This window comes from Neofelis nebulosa, chromosome 14 (genome assembly GCF_028018385.1).
Source record: "Neofelis nebulosa isolate mNeoNeb1 chromosome 14, mNeoNeb1.pri, whole genome shotgun sequence".
Classification (NCBI taxonomy): Eukaryota; Metazoa; Chordata; class Mammalia; order Carnivora; family Felidae; genus Neofelis; species Neofelis nebulosa.
In genome coordinates this window covers 8,169,185-8,185,848 of record NC_080795.1, presented here as the reverse complement: position 1 = coordinate 8,185,848, position 16,664 = coordinate 8,169,185, and the positions used below count along the sequence as shown (strand labels likewise).

Below are 16,664 nucleotides of genomic sequence, written 5' to 3'. Positions count from 1 at the left end.
TTTTATTTTAATTTTAATTTTTTTTTTTTTTTTTTTTTTATCTTCAACTCAGGAACACACTTCTTCACCAAAAACATGGTCCTGCTGTGGTCAGGTTCCTTGGCCTAGCCCCCCTCCCTGTCCTCCACTTCCAGGATTCATTCCTTCTTATGTCACCAACAGACATAAGTGGTGGAAACTCTCAGACACTTTGGTCAGGGGCCAGGGGGCTGCAGGTGGTTATGCCATGGGCTCCCCTTGCCCTCCTGGCCTGTGGTTCTCCGGGGCCTTGACCCAGACCACAACCCGCGCCCTTTCTCGTAGGAAGGCCGCGCCTCCATACTCCCTGCCTGTGTGTGCTCTTCCTACTTCATAGGAAATAGAGATTCGTACTCCTCATTCTACTTTTTAAAAATATTTTCACTTCCCGAGTCCATATGGAACAATTCTGCCATTTAGAGCAAGTGGATGTAACTGCGGGTCACATGCATACATATTCATGAGGACGGAGTATCCCAGAAATGTTTTCTGAATGATGAATAAATGAAGCATTACTTCATGGATTAATAAATTCCACAGGTCAAATAATGGTGCAGTCTCCTCTCCGACAAAAATAAAGTGTCAGAACGATGTGAGACAGGACAGTGAGTAATAAGGGTACCGTGTTCCTTCGCATCAGAAAAATGGGTCCTATTTTCCTGAGGCGCTTCCCAACTGAATTCCCAAAACCAGTTAGTACTTCCAGATGTCTACGCACAGACTGGCTTTGGGTCATGTGGCCGGATGTGCGATTACTTTTGGGCCACTGGAAACCACCTTTCCCAAGCCCACGTTTTTATATCCGCCTCGACACATTCACTTGGCTGTGCAGAGATGGGGAGAAAAGCGAGACGAACGAATGGAGGAAGAGAAAGGTATTTAAATAAGGCTCGGATCAAACTCCCAGGAGAGAATTTTAGCAACGGAACAGCCAGGGTATAACACAGGGCAAGGACCTGCTCGGGATCGAACCGCAGTCATTCGGCAGAGGCAAGGGAGCTGGCCAGGGCCTGCCAGACCCAGAGCTCGGCAAGCTGCTCATCTGCCAAACAAAAGGCTTTGTGCTGCTTTTCAGTTTCTTACACCTTATTGCCGACAAGCCGACACTGGAAACTAACTTAAAACTGGGAGCAGGACGACAGATGCCTTTGAGAGAAGAGAGTATTGTCTGGGGGGCGCACAGGGAGGCAGAGGGTCCGGCTCTGGTTCTTGAGCTGGGGGTGGTCACAGGAGGCTTTGCTTTAAGCCACTTGCTGCGTGTATGTTCCACTTCAATCGAAAGAAAAAGCCCCCTGATGCGCTGGGAAAACTTTCTTAAAAGCTCCCCTTCGAGGGGCACCGGGGTGGCTCAGTCAGTTAAGTGTCCGACTTCAGCTCGGGGCATGATCTCACCGTTTGTGGGTTCGAGCCCCATATCGGGCTCTGTGCTGACCGCTCAGAGCCTGGAGCCTGCCTCCGACTCTGTGTCTCCCTCTCTCTCTGCCCCTCCCCAGCTTGTGCTCTGTCTCAAAAATAAATAAACATTAAAATAATTAAAATAAATAAAAGCTCCCCTTCGAGCCTAGGAGGAAAACTCCATCGGAAGCGTGCTTTCCTATGATTTGGAATCAGTGAGTACACAGCTAGAAAGAAGAGAGTTATCAAGAGCCGGGTAGTCCAGCCTGTTCGGTTTTTTTTCTTCAATGTTTATTTTTGAGAGATGGGGGACAGGAGGGGCAGAGAGAGAGGGGCACAGAGGATCCAAAGTGAGCTCTGTGCTGACAGCAGAGAGCCTGATGCGGGTGTCAAACTCACAAATCCTGAGGTCATGACCTAGGCCAAAGTCAAACGCTCAATGGACTGAGCCACCCAGGCGCCCCTGGTCCAACCTGTTCTAAAGGGTCCCGTGAGAGAATCACTTAGCGTGTGTTTACAAACTTCTGGGAACGGAGAAGGCCCACTTTGCACCCCAGCCATATCCCCTTCAGGCCTCCAATCGTGCCTCCTCTTTACCCTCCAATCTAGCCTCTGCCTTTGTACAATTCTCCACTCATGCGAGCGAACACACACACACACACACACACACACACACACACACAGCCGTGTCCACATCTTGTCAGCCATCAGTCCACATGGCTCTATGTTAAATGACACAGAGTTGAAGACCCTGCCCCCTCCCTTCCAAAAAAGTCAACAACAGCCAATGTGGTGGGCAAATCTCAGAATAAGGAGAATTTATCAAGAAAAATCAATGAAATATTCTCTACACCACCCTCATCTAATTTGTATACATTTCTGTTTATCTAGCAACTTTTCTAAAATCATTTTATTTTATTCTGAGAGAGAGAGAATGCAAGAGGGGGAGGGGGAGAAAATCTTTAATTTTTTTTAATATTTATTTTCGAGGAAGAGACAGAGCGTGAGCAGGGGAGGGGCGGAGAAAGAGGGAGACACAGAATCCGAAGCAGGCTCCGGGCTCCGAGCTGTCAGCACAGAGCCCGACGTGGGGCTTGAACCCACCAGCCGTGAGATCCTGACCCGAGCCGAAGTCGGACTCCTCCGACTGAGCCACCCGGGCGCCCTTTGATGCTTTGACTTTATAATGGTGCTAAAGTGATATGCATTCGGTCCTTGGCATCGTGAATTTTTATCATTCCCCGGACTAGCCACAGACAGCACAACCCTCTCCTGTGAAGCCGGGCAGTGGCAGTGACTCCCAGGGAACTATGCGATCACAACGGTCAACAACCGCTACGCCACCACTGTTCTGTCCCCACACAACCATTCTGCTTTCCACTTGCAGTACGTATTCAGCACGTTACAGGAGATCTTCAAGACCTTATTAGTACACAAAACAGTCTTTGTGTTCGTTGATGTTGGCTAATGTGACTGGTCTGAGCACATTTAAGGTAAGCTAGGCTCAGCTAGGATGTTCAATAGGTTAGGTAGATAAAGCGCATGGGTTTATTCGCATGTAACCCTATCATGAGTCAAGGAAGATCTGTAGCTATCCTCTCGTGACTATTTCTCTTAACATACTGGTCTCTCAAGGTTCATCCGTGTTTGAGCACGTGTCAGAATTTTCTTCCTTTTTAAGGCTGAATAATATTCCATTGTATGTACACACATTTAGTTTGTCCGTGCATCTGCCGACGGATGCCTGGGTTCCTTACACTCCTCAGCTCTTGTGAATAATCCTGCTATGAACGTGGGCGCACAAATATTTCTTTTGAAACCCCGCTTTCGATTTTGGGGGATACACACACAGAAATAGAAGTACTGGATTGTATGGTCATTCTAGGTTTAACGTTTTGAGGAAGAGCCACCCTGGACCAATTCACGTTCCGACCAGCAGCGCCCAAGAGTTCCAATTTTTCCACATCCTTGCCAACACTTGTTATTTTCTGGGGTTTTTGTTGTTTCTTTTTTTGTTTGCTAGAGAGAGAGAGAGAGAGAGAGAGAGAGAGCTAGCACATGCAGGCAATTGCATGAGTTGGGGGGGGCACGAGGGAGAGGGGGCACGAGGGAGAGGGGGCACAAGGGAGAAACCAAAAATATTGGTTTCTGCGCACTGATTTAGGTGCTCAGGGATCTCCTGAGCAAGAAGGTTACTGTTCCATCCATGACCTTGGCACATTAATTTGTCAGCCTTGTGGTCTGTGAACCACCCAGAGAGAACAGAGTACCATAAGCTCTTCCAGGGCAGGAACCTCATGCTACCAGTGTTTGCTTCCCCCAAAGCACCCACTACAATGCCCAACACACAACACTCAATACATATACATCTTAAAAATAAATTGTGGTTATGGAAGTCCAGTAATCACTACTAATCCCACACCAGTCTGTGTGACTACACATACACACACACACACACACACACAACCACATACTGTACACATCACAAATTAGCAAATTAGTAATCAAGATAACTTATATTTTCCTTCTAATTTCTTGACTCTCACGAGTTCCCCCCCCCGCCCCTTATTCCTCATTCATCTCTCACTTCTCTTCTCCCTCTCCACCCCTTTTCTATTCATGTTAGGACCACCTATGGGACACAACCTCCCTTTACTGACTACCGTCCAACCCCAAGTATGCCCATTTATGAACCAATCACTGGCAAGAGTAGGAGCCTCTGACCAGTCAGGGCCACCCTATCGATGGGGATGGGGAAAACTGCTGAACCTTCAGTGGAGAAGATGAATCCTGAAATAATCTGGGTTCTGTTTTGAAGAGAGGTGGGGTAATGGTGCTGGGTGGGCAGGCAATCAATCATGTCCCTACACGTCCCCGATCGACAGCCACAGCCTCAACATTTGTCAAAACAGTGCCAGAAGGCAGAGTTAGCAGCAGTAGGCAGAAGTTCCCGAAATGAAACATTGTAGCATGATAGAAAAATCTGTCTCCTCTCCAGAGCTGTCCAAAAATGAAATGGGTCACTTTGAGCACCCTCTCACGGTGTTCTCACAATGTGGCCTCCATTACCTGCAGTAGGATAACCTGGGAGGAAACTAACATTTGAGACCCAGTATTCATGGGAAGGTAACCACCTCCCTGCTAAGGGCCATGTGTAAGACACTACCAGAATCTCTTCCTTTTACAAGATTCTAGGATTCAAACGTTGAATACCAAGGTAGATAGGTGATGTCAAGAGCCCGAGGGTTGACACTTGACATCCGAAGGGTTATGTTATTTGTTAAGTTGGATTGCACGGCCTCATCTCTCTTGAAGACTTCTAACTATGGCAGCAATGTAACGTTGGGGTCATTCACTAAAGTGCTCAGAATGGTTTCTTCTACTAGACTCTTGAAAGGTTATCCACTCGTAAAGGAATTGAAGGAAACGTACAATGAAATCCTCATTCAGTGGTCGTATTAATTCAGTTAAAACCTTAACAATAACTGAGGGCCGGAAAGTAAAAGACACACAGGCAGTTATGAAATTTAACCGGTTAACGTTTCCTTTCTATATCCATTTTAATCCATTAAAATTGAAACCATTCAAAAAGGCAATGTGCTCCCGTGTCCAGAGAGACAACAACCAAGGTCTTGTCCAGAGAGACAAAAAAAAAAACAAAAAACAAAAAACAACTTACGGTACTCATTTATTATATGGATGACCCTACGTTCCACATTAGAATTTCATTTGAAGCCAGAGAGACTGGGTGCCTACTACCATATTTGCCTGTCCCCCTCTAGACCACGAAGCCTCTCATGTAAGGATGCGGTCCATCCCAGTAGCCTAGGCCAGAGGACCCCTGGCCTCTCTGGAATCCCCAGGCTCATTTGCCTATCTCTGTAAAGCCCCTATCTAGAGAATGCCTTCTACTCCTTCTACACCCGGCTCCAGCGTCTCTTCCTATCACCGGGAGCCCTTTCCTTCCGCTTGCAGAGCGCCGTGTGTATACATCTAGGACGGCACGGGTCACACTCTGAACACCACATCTGTGTCCTCACACTCCCCTACAAAGGGCATCCTTGAATGCCGAGACCATCCCGCTAACCCTGGTAGCCCCCGGGCTTACCATAGTTCTGGGTACCTCGTAGGCAGATCCAAAGTTCAGTCAAGACTCCAGCACATGGCAAACCGCTAGGCAGGATGGTTTGTGACTGACCCCCCCAGTAGACTCTGAACTCTCATTGGGTTGTGACAGTATTTAAATTTTTGCTCAGCACATGTTTGTGGAAGGAAGGAAGAAGGAAGGAAGGGTTCCTCCCCTCTAAGAAAGAATCACAGAGTCCATTATAAAAAGAGCTTCCTTTTATTTGGTGCCTGCTGTGTACCAGAAACAACATTAGGAGATAGGACGTAGGCTCTGTTAATCACCACCACAAACCTGGCATTACTAAATGGTGAGGATAAGTAACTTCCCTAAAGTCATAAGCAGGGGAACCGAGATAGGAACTCAGATCCGTTTAACTTGGAAACCCGTTGTCTTTTTACCATTTACGTTATCTCCCCTCAAATTTAAAGGTAAGAATCTCTCAAAGGCATTGAAAACAAGAGATATTCAATATGTGGTATCGGATTATGCAAGGTAGTTGCCAGCATCATTGGCAAAGTATGCCATTTTGGCCAAATATTGCCGTTCCTAGTTATGGAAGGGATTTTTTTTTTTTTATAATATTTTTGAGACAGAGAGAGAGAGCACGCGCGCCAGAGCACGGGTTGGGGAGGGGCAGAGAGAGAGGGAGACACAGAATCCGAAGCAGGCTCCAGGCTCCGAGCCATCAGCACAGAGCCCGATGCGGGGCTCGAACTCATAGACCATGAGATCATGACCTGAGCCAAAGTCGGAGGCTCAACCGACTGAGCCACCCAGGCACTCCTGGTAATGCTTTTACTATCTTATAGATCATAAAAGGGATCCCAACACCAAGCTGCTGCTTTATAATACATTTTTTTTTTTTGTAAGTAGGCTTCTCATCCAGTGCACAGCCCAACATGGGGCTTGAACTCATGACCCAGAGACCAAGACCTCAGCGGAGATAAAGAGTCAGACACCCAACTGACCGAGTCACCCAGGCACCCCAACAGATTTGCCTTTTAAATCAAATGGAAAATACTCATAATGCCACAGAATCTTAGACCTCAACTCCAAATTGCTCATTTCTTCAATAGTGTTGCTATCATTAAGAATATTTAGATAGGTGTTTGGACAGGATGACCACTCAGGCCAACGATCAAGTACTGACCGGCTAGTGACTACGAGGTCAAGGCTTCTGATGTTACACAAGACAGCAATAAATGCTACTTTTCAGCCCCAAATTAATCTCTGTGGAGGTGCCTGTTAGCCCCTGGGTTAATGATCCACCTCTTCCGAGCAGCTAATGAGTATTCACTATCTCTTCATCATTTGGCAACTGCATTTTATAGCCAAGAGTCTAGGCAAGAAGTTGGTCGTGAAGGAAAAAAATGGCTTCCCGCTAAAAGGCTCTAGCAATTCTCCTTTTACACAGTAAAATCCAACATTTGGTATTCTGGGCAATGGCCCTCCAGGCTCATCCCCACTCCACTAGAACGAGTTCTTGGATCTTCGAATGACTCCTGCACAGCTTACTCAAGGAACATTTGTTACGCTCCATGCTAAATATGACTAAATAGAAGAAACAGACCCTCCTTTAAGAAAATATTGTATCTACTTACAAGACACAGAGCCCATGAGTTCCTCCAGGGGCAAATCTGCTCACGATTAGATCACACGCGCTCCATCGTGGCCACTTTTGCCCCCACGTTTCCTGATGGCTCTTCCCTTTCCCCTGCACTCACACTGGCTTCATGTCACTGCTCATTACAATGGTGTTTTAAAGTCAAATAAGTGATTCTTGGGGCGCCTGGGTCGCTTAGTTGGTTGATCGTCCGACTTCGGCTCAGGTCACGATCTCACAGTCTGTGGGTTCGAGCCCCGTGTTGGGCTCTGTGTGGACAGCTCGGCGCCTGGAGCCTGCTTCGGATTCTGTGTCTCCCTCTCTCTCTGTCCCTCCCCTGCCCTCTCTCGCTCATGCTCTCTCAAAAGAGACAAACATTAAATTAAAAAAAAATTTTTTTATCAAATAAGTGATTCTTAAAAAAAAAAAAATGTACCAAGGCAATAAAATTGGTATAACCCAGAAATAATCACTATCAAAACTTTAGTACAAAAAGTATCGATCTGCATAGCTTACAGATTATGTGTCTGACCAATGCATATATTTCAGAAATACTATCATATATTACCCACACATTTGTGTTCAACTTATTTTTTCTTTTTCTTTTTTAAATTCCAGTATAGTTAACATACAACGTTATATTAGTTTCAGGTGGACAGTGTGGGATTGTGACCTGAGCTGAAATCAAGAGCCAGAAGCCCAACCAACTGGGCCACCCAGGTGCCCCAACTGAATACTATTTTTAGAAATATCTACGGTGTTCCATTGTATGGATTTATCTTAATTTGTATTTGCTTAATAAGCCTCCCTATCAGACTGCAGCTTCTTGGAATCTCTGGGCTCCCCCAAACGTTTTAAACTCTAATAGATCTCACTACGCTGTTCTCGAAAGGATGGCCCTGGGTCACACTGCCCGGTGATCTAGAAGGAAAAGCTCTTTCATCAAATTCATTTCTTTTTCTTTCTTCTTCTTCTTCTTTTTTTTTTTTTTGCATACACATAGACATGCATTCAGGCACAAGGCGAAACATGTTTCTTGATGTGGGTTATGGTCAAAGAAATATGAAAGTCACATGAAAGTCACCGCCCTGTCCCAAAAAATTAACAAGAGGCTAGAGTTTAAGTAATTTTAAAAATAGGACTGAACCACTATAGTTAGCTTAAGAAATTATTATATTGCCTGAACATTAAAAGATTTCAGAACACCTAGTTAGATTTTCAGAATGATTTCCATGATGGTGACCATCAAAACGTACATCTTTCTGTTGCTGAAGACTCAAACATGGCCACCATGGGCTTTGCCACAGAAGGCTCTCCAGTGATGACTACGCTTGTTCTCCCCCTTCCCCCCCCCCCCACCCCCTCTCAGGGGCAAACTGAAAATGAACAGAGCAGAAGGTGGTAGAAAGAACCCTGAGGAAAAAAAAGCAGTGTTGAGTGGTAAGGAAGGTGGGGCTGCAGGCAAATGACTGGGTCTGGGGCCTTCCAAGCAGGAGGAAGTATCACTTCCTTGCCGGCCCCCTCCCTCGGGCCTCCCGTCAGGCCGCCGGCTACAGTTCTGCCCTCTGTGACACAGCTTCCCCGTGGAAAGCAGAAGTGGTCCTCCCTCTCCAGAGGGTCTCTCTGAGACGAGCTTCTCTGTTCCCCTCACCCCCGTGGGGGTTAACATTAACAGGAAGAGGCACCCAGAAGGCCCAAAGGCCAAGAAGACATCACTACTTGAGCTGAGGCACCCAGAAGGCCCAAAGGCCAAGAAGACATCATTACTTGAGCTGAGGCACCCAGAAGGCCCAAAGGCCAAGAAGACATCACTACTTGAGCTGAGGCACCCAGAAGGCCCAAAGGCCAAGAAGACATCACTACTTGAGCTGAGGCACCCAGAAGGCCCAAAGGCCAAGAAGACATCACTACTTGAGCTGAGGCACCCAGAAGGCCCAAAGGCCAAGAAGACATCACTACTTGAGCTGAGGCACCCAGAAGGCCCAAAGGCCAAGAAGACATCACTACTTGAGCTGAGGCACCCAGAAGGCCCAAAGGCCAAGAAGACATCACTACTTGAGCTGAGGCACCCAGAAGGCCCAAAGGCCAAGAAGACATCATTACTTGAGTTGGAGGTAGAATAAATGCAAACCCATCTCTCCGGTCTCCCCAGCGCTGAAAAGTGGGCCCAAGGAAGTCCTGACAGCTCTCCCATGCCCCACAACTGATGCTGTACCCACAGACAGAGGAAGAAGGACTAGAGAGGCACGTTGGCAAAGAGCTTTCAGATGGCACGGCTTGGGATCAACAGAGTCAGTGCAGATGCTCAGAGAAAGAGGGGAGTGTGGGCAGACCCAGCATTATCAGACTTGCCTGAGGTGTGAACTGTAAAAAGCAGAGGATATAGACTTAAAGGCACTCTGAGCTACACGAATGGAGACTTCTGCCCAGGGTTCTCCAACTCACCGGGAGCAGAGCCCAGACCAGTAAGAAATACCTACATTGATGCATTCTATAAAGGTCTCACCATTCGTATAATTTTACGGGACATCATTTGTATAAGTCAGCGTTATGAAAAATGAACAGTTACCATGACATGAGCCAATAAACTCTTGCCATAAATGCTCATCTCTTATCACATCAACTCATGGTTCATGGACCTGGTAAGAGGGTGAACAGAGAGCTGAAGAGGGGGGCCAGAGAAGGGAGACTGGGAATATGTGAGGGTTAATAAAGACAGTCAAACAACCAAACTTTGGAAGAGTTCTATACAAATGAAAGCCATTTCCAGATGGTCAATAGAACTTTCAAGAACTACTTTTGCGGCAAATAAGGAATGCTGACAGCTTATTCAGTACTAAGGGAAAGTGAAGCACAGAACGAGATTGAGGAAAAAGTCCAAGAATGAAGAACAAAGGCTACATCAATGGCCCCTGTAACTTGTTAGCATGGATGTACCTTTTTAAAAAATTTTTTAATGTTTATTTTTGAGAGAGAGGGAACGCAGGGAGGGACAGAGAGAGACAGAGGGGGAGACAGAGAATCTGAAGCAGGTTCTGCATTGACAGCAAAAAGCCCGATGTGGGGTTTGAACTCAGGAAGCATGAGATCATGACCTGAGCCAAAGTCAATTGCTTAACCAACTGAGTCACCCAGGTGCCCATGGATGCACCTTTTAAACACAACATCCCAAATCGTTATTTGAACTTTCTCTTCTAAATTACAAGAGAGCCCGTCCAGCTAACTTAAGCCAAGGATATCCAAAAGAGGGTCCAAATCTTTAAACCGGGCTGTTTCAAAAATTCTAATTCCTCAACTGGCAGACTCCTATGCTATTTTCTATACTTGGGCTTCTCCCCTAAATGGGAACTTACTCAAAATAAATTTCAGAAATGATGATAGAGTGAACTCAACATTTCACAACTTAAGTATCAGGAAACCGGGCAACTGTAAGAAATCTTTCAATATTTCTGACTGGGGGAAAAAAAAAAAAGACTTCCTCTTACATATTTGTCCTCTTCTGTCACCAATCTTTAAAGATAACAGGCAATGTGTACCCTCTTGTAAGAGCGTTGGCTTTGAAGGGTACCTTGCTCATAGCAGGTGCTCAGTAAAGGGCAGCGTATGTTTTAACGAGCATCTTCTGGGCCCTATCTCCCTACTTTATATTTTCACTTCAAATGATGCTCCTAGTGTTATAACCACCACACAAGGAGGCCTGTAAGGTTCACGGGAGGCATTTCTAGCAGAGGCTGGAGGCAATCCTTGGGCAAAGTATTACCTGAGCACTTCTGTATTAACCAATAAGCCCTAATAGCCCCCAAGGCAGTCACTAGAGTTGCTTGGGCAACAGCCGATATAGGGGTCACCTTGGCAATGATCAGATCTCCCCCCTCCCTGAGCAGGAAGCAGTGCTAAAAGGCACAGAAACGCATCTCCCGGAATATGCCTTAAGTGCCCTGCTTGATGATGCAATCGCCAAGAGATAGAAGAAAATTACCTTGTGGTTCCCCTTTTTGAAAATGTTTGTTAAGTGATTTCTTTCCCGTAGTTGAGTACCTACTACAGGGCAAAGGCAGAAAAGTGCGGAACGCTCTGAATATGGAGCCAGAAAACATACCTACTCTGCCCAACGGTGCTACTTTGCCACCTGTAATCTTGGGCAGGACACCAAACCTCTTGGTTTTGTACCTGTCCCTGCCCACCCTGGGGTCCATGAGAGGTTCAGATGAAATTATAACTCAGGAAGACTTCTGATTCCGGGATCAGTGATTCCCAGGAATCGCTCCTAACAAGCGAAAGGGATGAGCACCGTCATCGCGATGGGTCATCGGTCGACATCCCAACTAATGACTATCCATGCTTGAGTACATGGAGGTCATGGAGATCAGCAGTGTGAGCTATGACAACGTTTCACACCGCAGCCTCAGACACCTTGTGTTCTTATTTACACAGATGCAAATTATACTACCCATAAGCAAACCCATGCTAATGTTGTTGAATCACAACTCTGTGTATTCATTTGAACCAAATGGCGTCTCCGATGTTTTGAATACAAGTGAAATGGACCTAAGGGGCTTGGACAGTCCTCGATTCACAAAATGGCTGGACCACTTTTTCTGCTAAAAAAGCCCCTGGGGGTTGGGAGGATATGGCAAGGTCTCCATACACGTGGGCAACATCGAGTGGGCCGTTTTGACTGGGCAAAGGACCTTTAATCCAAATCAAGCCCTTGCTCCCAGTGATACAGCTGAGTAACGGGTCCTGCAGAGAGACTGACCCTGGGAGAACTGGACAGTCAAAAAAAGTCCCTCAAATCCCCATTTCAGAAACCAGGACGGAGGGCCAGCGGGCTTCAAGTGCCTTACGAACCAGCCCTGTTCCTTGACCTTGCGTGGAGCCAAACTCGAAGCCAAACTTCACCCTTTCTTCCAAGTAATCTCGACTCTGCAACAGGCACTGGGGCTAGCGTTTTGGACCAGACAGAGCTGTTTTCACAGAGCCTTCATTGCAGTGGTGAATACAGACACACACACATACACACACACGCACAAATCATGATATAACACCAGTTACTGCTATGAAGGAAATGTTGGCCGAACAAACGGACAAGTCATTAACCCAACTTATCCCAAATCACAGCTCTGGTAGATAATGGCAGAGGCCCAAACTTAGGTTTTCCAGTTCCTGTTTTCTCTTCCCTTACCGGGGCTGGCCTCTACCCTTCACTCAGGAAGAGGGTTACCCCACTCTGCCTCCAAAGAGGCCCAGTCACCAAAAGCCTCCTGTGATCAAATTAAATGTCTTCAAGCCTTAAGACATTTAGCTCCTTACCTCCAAACGAAAACCGGGGACTAACTGAATCCCACCCTTTTTCCAGCAGACTTTACTTCATTTAGGAAGGGCTTCTCGGTACTTACCAAATTCCTATACTCCTGCTCCCCCCTGCACGGCTGTGGCTTTTACCTGTGCAGGGACAACAGGCCTGCCTTCCTAAACCCTACAGGCGCCTGTAGGGGCGGTCAACAAATCAAAAGTCAAACATCTTTACTGGCTAGCACTTAGGGTGAGTGAGACTCCCGGGCGCTAGCTTTGCAGACACCTAATCTCCGGTGTATTTATTAAGCACGTTTACTAGGAGGGTCAGGTGGCTAAATCGGACCATGTAGTCTTAGGTTTAAAATCAAATCGCAAAGAACCAGGGAACCCTGTTTTGATAGGGTTACTGTATTTGCGACAAATAGTAACAGCGCCATTTACGGAATGCCTGTGTGTGTACTTGGGGCTTTGCATGCAATACACAGCTCAGAAAGTAAATATGTTCTCCCAGAGATGAAAAAACCCACGCAGGTAATTTCAGTAATAGGCCCAAGCTGACACTCGGCGAGGAAACTGCAAGGCCCGATTCAACCCAGGTTTCTGGCAAAGAAGTTGGGTGGGTTTGGGATAATACACACACACACACACACACACACACACACACACACACACACACACACACACGAATGGAGACACAACCGCACGACCACGTCAGCTATTAGAAAGGAACATCGCAAACGCACAGCTTGGAGAAGATGCCACAGTCGGCCAAGATAACGCAGGAAAGCGGGAACTGACGCTTACACCCTTCCCCCCAAGGCGAAGGAAAGGCAACCCCTGAATTCTTAAAATAACTCTCGCTTCCTCTCCGCCGGCGGAGGCACGGGACTGCTCCTCGGCAGGCGGGGAGGCGCCGGGCTCGGCGGGAGGGTGCCTACCGATTCTGCCGCAGCCCCCCCACCCCACCCCGACGTCACGCTCGCGAGGAGCCTGGCAGAGGGCCCGGGCCGAGCCCCATCCCTCACCTCGGGGGGGCCCCGGCGCGGCCGGATTTTGCAGCCCGAGGAGTCCCCGCCGGGATCCCCGCCGCGCGCCGGCTCTGCGCGGCGAGGGGCTTCCCCGAGGCGCACCGAGAGCGGCCCGGGCGGGGACCGCAGCCAGCGCTCGGGTCGGCACCGGAGGGACCCGCCGCGCGCCTGCCCTCGCACCCGCACCTCCCACCGCGCCCCTGCGCGCCGCAGCCGAGAGGACACCTGCGGAGCCGCCCGCCCCCGCGTCCGCGCTCCCCCACGGCCCGGCCACCCACAGGCTGGAGGCATCCGCGCTGCCAGGAGGCGGCGCGCGCCTCCGGCCGCCGCGGCCCGCGCCGACCCCCCCCAGCCCCCGGCCCCCGGCCCGCCCGGCGCCCGGGACTCCGGGCGGGGACACAGCCGCGGTCCCCCCCACCCCCACCCCGCGCCCACCCCCCGGCTAGCTCCGGGGACTCACCAGCTCCGGGTGAAAGTTGCTGGGCGGCGGCGGCGGCGGCGGCGCTCCACGGTGACTCGAGTTCAGAGCGGGGGGCGCGACGGGGCGGCCCCGCGGGGCCGGCGCAGGGCGGGCTGCGGGCTCGGGGCCCGGGGTGGCGCGGCCGCCCCGCCTGCCGCGGGCTGGAGGCTGCAGCGCGTCGGGCCCGGAGGCGCCACGGCAGGGGAGCGAGCGGCCGGCGGCCCGGAGCGGCGGGAGAGGAACTGGCTGTCGCTGGGCTCGGCCGAGAGGTCCCAGCTACTTCCTGGTGCTCGGATTTGCATACTGCGCCGGGAGGGCGGGGAAGTGACCGTTTGGCCTCTGCCCAAGGCTTGGGTCTTCGGCGTGGCCGTCGCGCGAGCTTTGAAGGCAGAGAAACTTGGAGTCGCGGCGTGCCGCTCGGGGGAGTGGAGCCGCTGGGGCCCCACATGCTCCTGTCGACGCGGACAGAAGGCTCTTCCAGGGAGCCCGGCCACGGAGCCTCGGTCGGCCTCCTCGGCTTCTCTTCCAAGCCACTCCCGAAGGTGGCAGGAGGTGGGGTGCCCCTGGCCGCAGAGGGGGCGCGCCCTGGGCCCCAGCATCCGGAGTTCTCCGGAGAGAGGCTGAGATGTGCCGAGTTGACGTGCAGAGTCTCACGTGCAGAGTTCTTAATGTCCCCAACAGAGTGAGCCCCTGAAGGGTGCCCACGGGGGTGTTCAGGGGGCTGAGCGGGGGCGGAGGGTAGAAGCGGAGTTGAATGGCCTGGCGAATTACCCGGTTCCTCCAAACTTGGGCTTCCTTCCCGGAAAACGGAGATAAAGGTGCCTGGGAGGATGAAATGCTCGTGCAAAGGGCTCCTACTGTGCCCTAGCGCGCCGTGATGGTCGCTGCTGTTCTCTCATTCCGGCTCTCGCCGCCTCCCCGCATGCGGCACGGTGCTCGGCACACAGCAAGGGCATAATCGTGGTTTGTTGAAAGAATGAGCCCCCCTTCAAGCCCATGTCCCAACTCAGTAAATGCCACACGCAAGTCCCAGATACTCGTCCCAGCCGTGGCGGAGGCCCAGGTCGAAGCGAGATTCACCGGGATCCCAGCATTACGCCACGCTGTGGAATTTACAAGGAAATAAATAGCGGCCTGCGGGAGATTTACTCTTGGTATTTATAATAGCGAACAAGTGGGGCCTCTCAGGTGCCAGGCATTGGGCTAAGCACTTCTGACCCATTACCTTTCTCTTTTCCCCCCTGTAATTCTTCTTTTAATCTTTTTTTTTTTTTTAATCAAAGTACAGTTGACCCACAATGTTACATTAGTTTCAGGTGCACAACATAGTGATTCAACAAGTCTATATGGCAATGCTGTGCTCACCACAGGTGGAACTACCATTGATCGGCACCATTCAAGGCTGTTACAGTACCCTTGACCCCATTGCCTACCTTGTGCCTTTCGCCCCCAGGACTTACTTATTCTCTCACTGGAAGTCTGTGAGCTCCCACTCGTGTCACCTCTTTTGCTCATCTCCCTACCCCCGTGTCCTCTGGCCACCGTCAGTTTGTCCTCTTTATTTATGGGTCTGTTCCTGCTTTGTTGGTTCATTTGCTTTGTTGTTTAGATTCCACATATAAGTGAAATCATATGGTGTTTGTCTTTCTCTGTCTGACTTCTTTCAGTTAGCATGATGCCCTCTAGATCCATCCATGTGGTCACAAAGACAAGATCTCATCTTATTTTAATGCCGAATAACATTCCACTGTGTGTGTGTGTGTGTGTGTATGTGTTTCTATTTGTAATTTTTTGAGGAACTTCCATTCTGTTTTCCACAGTGGCTACACCAGTTTGCATTCCCACCAACAGTGCACGGGGGTTCCTTTTTCTCCACATCCTTGCCAACATTTGTTATCTCTTGTCTTTTTTAGTTTAACCATTCTGACAGGTGTGAGGTGATGTCTCATTTGGGGTTTTAATTTGTATTTCCCTGAAGATTGCTGATGTGGAGCACCTTTTCATGTGTCTGTTGGCCATCTGGATGTCATCTTTGGAGAAATATCTGTTCAGGTCCCCTGCCCATTTTTTAAATCAGACCATTTTTGGTTTTTTGGTATTGAGTTGTATAAGCTCTTTATTTATTTTTGAATGTTAATCCCTTATCAGATATACCATTTGCAAATATCTTCTCCCATTCAGTAGGTTGCCTTTTCGTTTTGATGATGGTTTCCTTTGCTGTGCAAAAGCTTTTTACTTTGGTGTAGTCCCAAGAGTTTATTTTGGTTTTATTTCCCTTGCCTCAGGAGACATATCTAGAAAAATGGCCTTGGTTGATGTCCAAGAGTTTACTGCCTGTGTTTTCTACTAAGAGTTTTATGGTTTCAGGTCTTACACGTGGGTCTCTAATGCGTTTTGGGTTTATTTTTGTGTATGGTGCAAGGAAAGTGGACCGTTTCATTCTTTTGCGTATAGCTGTTCATTTTCCCCAGCACAACTTATTGAAGAAACTGTCTTTTCCCCACTGTATAGTCTTACCTTCTTTATTGCGGATTAATTGGCCACGTAAGTGTGGGTTATTAAGATTCTTAAGAGGCTGGCCCCACCTGAGACGACAGCCATTGTCCAGCCATCAAGTAGCCACCTTAACATAATCCTATACAGCAGCCATCTATTACTGACAACAGACTATAGACGTTTGCAATCTACTGCCTTACACAACAAAAAAGGTAGGATGGCCTATACCTGTGATGT

At 48.9% G+C, this 16,664-nt stretch overlaps 1 protein-coding gene across 2 annotated transcripts in view; it reads right to left on the bottom strand.

The window, feature by feature from the left end:
- The window catches only part of LYN (LYN proto-oncogene, Src family tyrosine kinase), a 125,336-nt gene extending 111,150 nt beyond the window's left edge, over positions 1-14,186 (bottom strand). Inside the window, exon 1 of one of the 2 annotated variants that reach the window (XM_058699612.1) lies at positions 13,932-14,186. The gene's annotated coding sequence lies outside the window, so the exon portion shown is untranslated. The remainder of the gene's footprint in view (positions 1-13,931) is intronic. The other variant, XM_058699613.1, reaches the window with a different exon arrangement.
- Positions 14,187-16,664: the final 2,478 nt, after the last annotated feature.